Source organism: Tenrec ecaudatus, chromosome X, assembly GCF_050624435.1.
Source record: "Tenrec ecaudatus isolate mTenEca1 chromosome X, mTenEca1.hap1, whole genome shotgun sequence".
Lineage (NCBI taxonomy): Eukaryota > Metazoa > Chordata > Mammalia > Afrosoricida > Tenrecidae > Tenrec > Tenrec ecaudatus.
Genome location: NC_134548.1, coordinates 46,245,695 through 46,254,135, shown reverse-complemented (window position 1 = coordinate 46,254,135; position 8,441 = coordinate 46,245,695). Strand labels below are relative to the sequence as shown.

Here is an 8,441-nt window from a genome sequence, read left to right as displayed (position 1 = left end):
TACAGATGTGCTTTATACAATTGATGTATGTATATGTATGAACTGTGATAAGAATTGTATGAGCCCCAATAAATTGTTAAAAAAACCCTGATGATCTACTCTAGAAATATTCCCCCAAATAATAATTTTAAATAAATAAATAAATATGCCCTGCAATAGCTCTTAACCCAAACGCACTGTGGTCAAGTCCATTTTAACTCACAGGGACTTTATAGGATAGAACAGAGCTTCCCCCTAGGGTTTCCAAGCTATACATCTTCACAGAAGCAGACTACCACATCTTTCTCCCATTCGAGTGGCCAGCCTTTGAGTTAGCAGTCAAGCACTTTAACCACTGTAACACCTGGGCTCCTATCTTTTACTAATCCCCTGTCACTGAGTCGATTCCAACTCAGAGAAACCCTATCTAGGCTTTCTGATACTGTAAATCTTTTAAAAATAGGATTATTGGCATATAATTCACATACAATACATTTAATTTTCAATCATATTAAAATCCTCCTCCCTGGGACACGGACCGCAGAGAAGGGGGTGAAGGGAGACTCCGTATAGGGCAAGATATAACAAAATAACAATCTATAAATTATCAAGGGCTCATAAGGGAGGGGTGAGTGGGGAGGGAGGGGAAAAAAAGAGGACCTGATGCAAAGGGCTTAAGTGGAGAGCAAATGCTTTGAGAATGATGACGGCAAAGAATGTACAGATGTGCTTTACACAATTGATGTATGTAGATGTATGGATTATGATTAAAAGTTGTATGAGCCCCTAATAAAATGTAAAAAGAAAAAAAAAGAACCAGAAAAAAAAAGATCTGTGCAACCATCATGACAATAAATTTCAGAACGTTGTCTTCTTTCTTGTATTCATTGTTGTAAGCTCCTCACCCCCACCCCCACATCTTCCTCTGACATGCCCTTGGGTAATTATTAATCCAGTTACTGTCTCTATAGATTTACCTATCCTGGATTTCACATACAGAAAATCATCCAAAACCAAAACAAGAAAAAAACTCCAACAATGACAAAGCAGAAGAACTCAATTGAAAAGAAAGCAGAAGGAGAGTGGTAAGGAAGGGGGGAAATGAGGAGCTGATGATACCAAGGGCTCAAGCAGAAAGCAAATGTTTTGAGAATAATGACGGCAACAAATGTACAAATGTGCTTGATATGATGGATGGATGTATGGATTGTGATAAGAATTGTACGAGTTCCCAATAAAATGATTAAAAACGAATTTAATGTAAAAAGAAAGTAGAAAACATTAAAAATTGAAACAACTTTGAAATGGGTCAAAAGGGAGATCAAATGATGAGGTATCACACTTTAACCTAACTCCATCTGCTAAAATCCACTTTACAATGCTCTCTGTCTGAGAGCAAGGCTATTCACATCCCTGGGCTACCATCAGAGCAGATTCACCCAAGGGTAGCCCATGTAGGGACTCTGCAAGCGATACTGTAAATCTTTGTGGAAGCAGACAGCCTCATCTTTCTCCCCTGGAGTAGTTGTTGGTCTTGAACCCCCACCTTGCAGTTAGAAGTCCAGTGGCTAGCCCACAGTGCCACCATGGCTACGTCTCTTGCACTAAATAAGAATCCTATGCACCTGTTACAACGTGCCCACAAATTCAATGTAAAGACACAGTTAGGAACTGATCTACTTCATAACCAATCTGTAATTTTGCGTGTGTGGTTAAAAATAAGAAAATAATTCAAAAACTTTGCAGAAAAAAAATGGAATTAAAAGATCATGGACTTTCCCAGGAACTTTTTAAAAACCGTTTTGCTGGCATATAATTCACATAGCACACAATTCAATAATTCTATCATATCAAGAAGAGTTGTACAATCATCACCACAATGTTTTAGAACATTTTCTTCTTTTTTTTGACTTTGTGACACTTTTTATTAAGAGGTCTTATCAATAAGCATTCCTAAACAATAAACGATGGGAAACTAAAGCAGAAAAAGAAACATGTTATAGACACATTAGTCAGACAAACCCCCTTAAATCTTTTTGCCTTTATACAGCCAATGCATACTATTTAAGCAAAATTCAATTTTTTATTAAGCAAACATTTGGGCATAAGCTGCCTTCTCCTGGTCTTTCTGTGCCTTTATCTTTTGCTTGACTTTCAGGAATTCTGCCTGGAGAGCTTCATCTTCAGGTGCTATCTCCTGAGCTTTCTTGAGATCCGCCAGTGCTTGATCATATTATTTTAATCCTTGCAACCCTTGAGCTCTGAGGTACGGTGCCTTAGTAGTTGCTGGAGCTAGTTCAAGAGCTCCAAGCAACTATTAACTGCTCCCTGCCAACTAGACATCTTTAGTTTACAAGCTCCAATATTCAGCACACAACTTAAAGCTATAGGTTGTAGCTTGGATCTATCTGCTTTCTCAATAACAGCCTCTAAACCCTCTACATACCTTAAAACTTTGGCATGCTTCTTTAGGGCCATCTCCCCGTTCCGGGATTTTTTAAAAAAAAGTGTTTCTGATGTTTTTTACATCCTCTGTTATCCATAAAATTTTATCTGCATCTTTTAAGTCTACCTCAGCATCCTCAGGGAAATCTGGATGACTGTCACCAGAGCCATCTTTGGGGAATATTCCCCAGTCATCCCCTTGGTTCAATTCTCTACATTCTGCAATAACGCACAATTTGGCAGGCTCTTCACCTTTCATTTCTATATTTTCCAGCATCCTCGCCACACCCATTCCTTTAATAACTTGGCCACACACCACATGTTTACCATCCAAACGAGGAGGAGCTGGACCTGTTGTGATAAAGAACTGAGCACCATTTGTACTGGGCCCTGCATTTGCCATGCTCCGTAAACTAGTGCGAGGGATTTAGACCAGCTGTCCCGCATCAAGCTGGGTTCGAACTGAGGTGTGCGGATGAACGGAAAAGAAAGAGCTATGTTCAAAGCATGGGATCTGGAGGACTCCAATCTCATGGACTGAAGTCTCGAGTGTATTTGAAGCTTGGTATATATACTCTTCTTACACAAGGGAATTGGTTACAAAACAAACATCAAAGAACTTAAACATTCCTAAACTCTTACCTATGCAAATGTTACTCAACTAGTCACAGTTTCTTAACCTTAGGATAATAAAAGCACTAGGCTCAAGGACAAGCACACGGATATGCAGAATTCAAGAGAGTCTCAAAGAGATTCGGAAATACCTGAGTTATCCCTCAATGCTTTTAGCAGTAAAGTCACAAATAACAGGCATTTTGCAACACTTTTGTCTGCAGAGACACAGAGACAAGGGAACTAAATAGTCACCCATTAGTAAACACCTTGATCAGCCGGATGCTTCCTACAGTAAACCTTCCTGATCATGCTTGTAATAGAAATTTTCATCTTCAAATTTTCCCCATAAATACTTTCTCCACCTGGCCCATTCTGATTGGAGAAGTCTCCACCCTGAATCATGAATTTCTTTTTTTTTTGAATTTCTTAATAATTCAATGGAAACAGCACCTTTTCAAGTGGAGCGGTTTTCCGGTTGTGGGTCCAATGCCTTTTTCTCCAGTACATAATGCACGAGAATTTCCTGCAGTTTTAGGGACAATATCTGTAAACAACTCGAAGACCATTCGACCAACTTGCTCCCCTCCAATGTCCACATCAAAGAAGACTCTCATTTTCTTCTTTCTTGTATTCATTGTTGTGAGCTCCCCATTTTCCCCCAACCTCTCCTGCCATACTCCCCAAGTGACCATTAATCCAGTTACTGTCTCTATAGATTTATCTGTCCTGGATTTCATATAGAGATAATCACACAAAACAAAACAATTGTACAAAATCATAAAAAGTAAACAACAATAATAACTACACAAAACATAGGAAAATTTTTGTCAGAATTCTTCAATATATCTTTGATCAAAATGTTTAGTAATGGTAACTGGGTACCATCCAGTTCTCCCGGTCTCATAACAATTAGCTCCACATTCCACCTCCTTCTCCAAGTCCATCTCCTCCATCCTCTGTTGTCCCAGATGAAGAAAGACCAATTGTGCTTTGGATGACCACTTGCAAGCTTTGAAGAACACATAGGCACTATGCAACAAAGTAGTAGGTAGAACAGAAGCATTGATCACATTACAAGGCCACTGGAATGTCCCATGAAATTATCACCCTAAACCTCCAAACCAATGAACTGAATCCTATGAGTTTTTTGGTTTTACCTAAGCAGCCACAGCCTAGTTCCCTCTCCCTCCCCCTCCTGCTCTCCCCCTCTCCCTCTTCTTCTCCCTCTCCCTCCCCCACCTGCTCTTTTTCCCTCTCCCTCTCCCCATTGTTGAGAAATTAATTTCTCTTTACACCTGAGTAAATTTCCATTGTGTAGAATTGTTTCTGTTTATCCATTCTTCTGATAGAAACTTTGTGTTCTTTTTGGACTTTTGCGAATGTGCTGCAACTAAGATTGCTATACAGATTTCTGTTCCTGTTCCTGCTTTTACTGCTTCTGAGATTGCTGGGTGATATGGTACTTCTAAGTTCAACGTTTTGAAGAACCATCAAACCATTTCTCACAATACCTGAACAGTATCACATTCCCACCAGCAATGAGTGAGGCTTCTTCACAATCTTATCAACATGTGTTTTAGATAATTGCCATTCTCATGGGGTGATATATTATCGCATTGTGGCTTATGATCTTGAGCATTTTTTCATGTGTTTGTTCATCTTTCGAATATCCTCTTTGGTGAAATGGCTGTTCAAGTCCTTTTCCTATTTATTTGTTTTAAAGATAAATAAAAATATTGCTACAAAATCATAGAACTTTTATTCAACATGGATATAAAAATATAAAGCTATTGTTCCCTGGTATAGCCTTCAGCTAGGTCTATCCACTTCTGAAGGCAGTGTTTCCATCTTTCTAATCCTTTCTCAAAGTATTCTGCACTCATTGATTTACACTATGTCAAAACAGCCATTTGGACACCTTTGAGGGACCCAAATCAGGTACTTTAAAAAATGTTCTTTGAGTTTGGGGAATAACAAGAAGCCTGAAGGGTCAAGATCAGGTGGGTAGGGTGGATAGGGTAATTTTCCAATGAAATGATCATAGGATAGCCCTTGCTACCCTCAGAGAACGAGCAAGTGCATGGTTGTGATTAAAACTAATTCCTCAGCACACCAACATGAGTGACTGAAAGATTGTAAATCATACAAGCCGAAGGGGGAAATACTATCAGAGCCTCAACTGTGAGAGTCCGGTTTGCAGAAGGCTATGGATGACCGTGGAAGCCCAGGATACATCTGTGGGATCGACATAGGAAATAAGCCTCCGGTGATTTCCTTCAATCCGCCGGGCAGCGGAGGGAGGAGGCCCTAGCTCAAGCTAGCAAATAAACTTCTTTTGCCACTTTTGCAACAACAACAAAAAAATTCCAAGGCTTCCCCATTTCATCCCCCCAAAAGAAAGCACCCTATTATGGATTGAGTAGTGGCCCCCAAAATATGTGTGGTACATTCTAACCTCTATGCCTCTGGTTATACTCCCATTTGGAGATGACTTGTCCTTTTATGTTAATCAGGTGGGATTAGTTTAGGATTTTTCTGAGCCAATCTCTTTTGAGATATAAGAGAGATTAAACAAGCAAGTGAATGAACAGCGAAAAAGGACATTAGATACCAAGCCACATGAAGCTCTCTAAGGAGCCAGAAAACAGAACCACAATATGAAGAGACAACTAAAAACCAAAGCCTAAAAAACCTCACTGCCATCGAGTACAGTCTGACTCATAGAGATCCCATGTAAGGAAAATTTCCTTGGGGTGTGGCCTGCATCACCTTTTATCTTACAAGAGATAAAAGGAGAGAGAGACCCAGAGATGAGGAACCTCAGTACCACCAAGGAAGAAGAGCCTGGAGTAGAGCACATTTCCTTTGGACCTGGAAGACCCTGTGCTGATAACCTACCTCCTAGACCCAGAGGAAGACTGAAGCCAAAACATATGGAGAGCTCCCAGAGCCATCAGACCCGTGGCTGCTGAAAGGAGACAAAGATCTTTCCCCAGATTGGACACAGAGAGAAGGTCTTCCCTAGAACTGGTGCCCTGAATTTAGACTGCTACCTCCTAAACTGTGAGAGGACGCATTTCTGTTAAAGCCGTCCACTTGTGGCATTTCTGTGCTAGTAACACCAGAGAACTCAGACAGACCCAATGACAATTCAGGGCAGAAGACTGCCAGGGACTAGATTCTCAGTGATATTGATTTGTCAATATCACTTCCCTTAAATAATAAATGTCGTTTTAAAAAATGTTTATACTCTTTCATTTAAAAATGAACACTTCGGAGGGAGGGGGAAAAAAGAAGAAAAAAAAGGAGGACCTGATGCAAAGGGCTTAAGTGGAGAGCAAATGCTTTGAAAATGATTAGGGAAAATAATGCACGGATGTGCTTTATATAATTGATGTATGTATATGTATGGATTGTGATAAGAGTTGTATGAGCCCCTAATAAAATGTAAAAAAAAATAAAAAACAAAAGTGAACACTTCCTACCAAGAGGGGAAGGGGAAGGTTGGTGGAGAAGGGGGGAACCGATCACAATGATCTACATATAACCCCTTCCTAGCAGAATGGACAGCAGGAAAATGGGTGAAGGGAGACAGCTGTCAGTGTAAGACATGGGGGAAATTTTTTTTAAATTATTTTACTGGGGGCTCATACAACTCATAAGACTCTATACATCATCCATTGCGTCAAGCACATTTGTACATTTGTTGCCAACCATCGTTCCCAAAACATTTGCTTTCTACGTGAGTCCTTGGTATCAGCTCATTTTTCCCCTCCCTCACAAACCCTTGATAATTTATAAATTATTATTATTTTGTCATGTCTTATCCTGTCCGACGTCTCCCTTCACCCACTTTTCTGTTGTCCGTCCCCCAGGGAGGGGGTTACATATAGATCCCCTTCCCCTCCTGGTATCGCTACTCTCATTATTGGTCCAAAGGGGTTTATCTGTCCTGGATTCCCTGTGTTTCCAGTTCTCATCTGTACCAATGTACATCCTCTGGTCTAGCCAGATTTGGGATCATGATAGTGGGGGGGGGACATTAAAGAACTAGAGGAAAGTTATATGTTTCATTGGTGCTATACTGCACCCTGACTGACTCATCTTCTTCCCGCAACCCTTCTGTAAGGGGATGTCCAGTAGCCTACAGATGGGCTTTGGATCCCCACTCCCCACTCTCCCTCACTCACAGTGATATGATATTTTATTCTTTGATGCTTGATATCTGATCCCATCAACACCTTGTGATCACAACAGGCTGGTGTGCTTCTCCCATGTGGGCTTTGTTGCTTCTCAGCTAGATGACCACTTGTTTTTCTTTAAGCCTTTAAGACCCGAGACACTATATCTTTTGATAGCCAGGAGCTATCAGCTTTCTTCAACCCCCTTTGGTCATGCCCCTGCTTTGTCTTCAGTGATTGTATAGGGAAGGTGAGCATCATGGAATGCCAGTTTAATAGAACAAAGTGTTCTTGCATTGAGGGAGTACTTGAGTTGAGGCCCGGTGTCTATCTACTACCTAAATACTAAACCTATAAATATATGCACATAGATCTATTTTCCCATCATCATCTATAAATATATTTACATATGTACATGGCTGTATTTAGACCTCTATAAATGCCCTTTGCCTCCTAGTTCTTTCCTCTATTTCCTTTTACTTTCCTCCTGTCCCACTATCATGTTCAGCCTTCATTTGGGTTTCAGTAATTCCTCTCGGTTCCGTTGCCCTTGATCAAGCCCTACCAGGCCTCCTACACCCTCCTGGCCATCGATTTTGGATCACTTGTTGTTCCCTTGTCCCTGGATTTGTTAACACCCACTTCCTCCCCCTTCCCCCCATCGCCCCTTCGCCCATGTCCCCCAAGAACCATTGTTCCCATTGTTTTCTCCTGCAGATTGTTTATCCAGTCCATCTTATCTAGACAGACCTGCAAAGATAATAATATGCACAAAAAAACTAGACAGAGGAAAGCAAAGCAACAAAAGAAAACAAAAACAACAAAAAACCAATGAGGAGAAAAGCCTATAAATAGTTCAGGGTCTGTTTGTTGACTTTTAGGAGTATTTTCTGGTCGAGTCTGATGGAGTGACACACCCTGACTCCAAAGTCTATGTTTGGTACTCCCTCAGAACTTCCTTGTGCTGCTCCCCTTGATGTTCTGTTGCATGCCTTTAGTGTTTTGCCTCGGTATGGTGGGGTCAGATCGGGCGCAATTGGACATAGGAAAAAATTTATAAATTATCAAGGGTTCATGACGGAGGGAGGGTGGGGGAGGGGGAAATGAGGAGCTGATACCAAGGGCTCAAGTATAAAGAAAATGTTTTGAAAATGATGATGGCAACATATGTGCAAATGTGCTTGACACAGTGGATGGATGTATGGATTGTGATAAGAGCTG

At 40.7% G+C, this 8,441-nt stretch overlaps 1 pseudogene; it reads right to left on the bottom strand.

Moving 5' to 3' along the window:
* Positions 1 to 2,065: 2,065 nt before the first annotated feature.
* LOC142433312 (peptidyl-prolyl cis-trans isomerase D pseudogene) lies at positions 2,066 to 3,674 on the bottom strand (annotated as a pseudogene).
* Between the last annotated feature and the right edge of the window lie 4,767 nt (positions 3,675 to 8,441).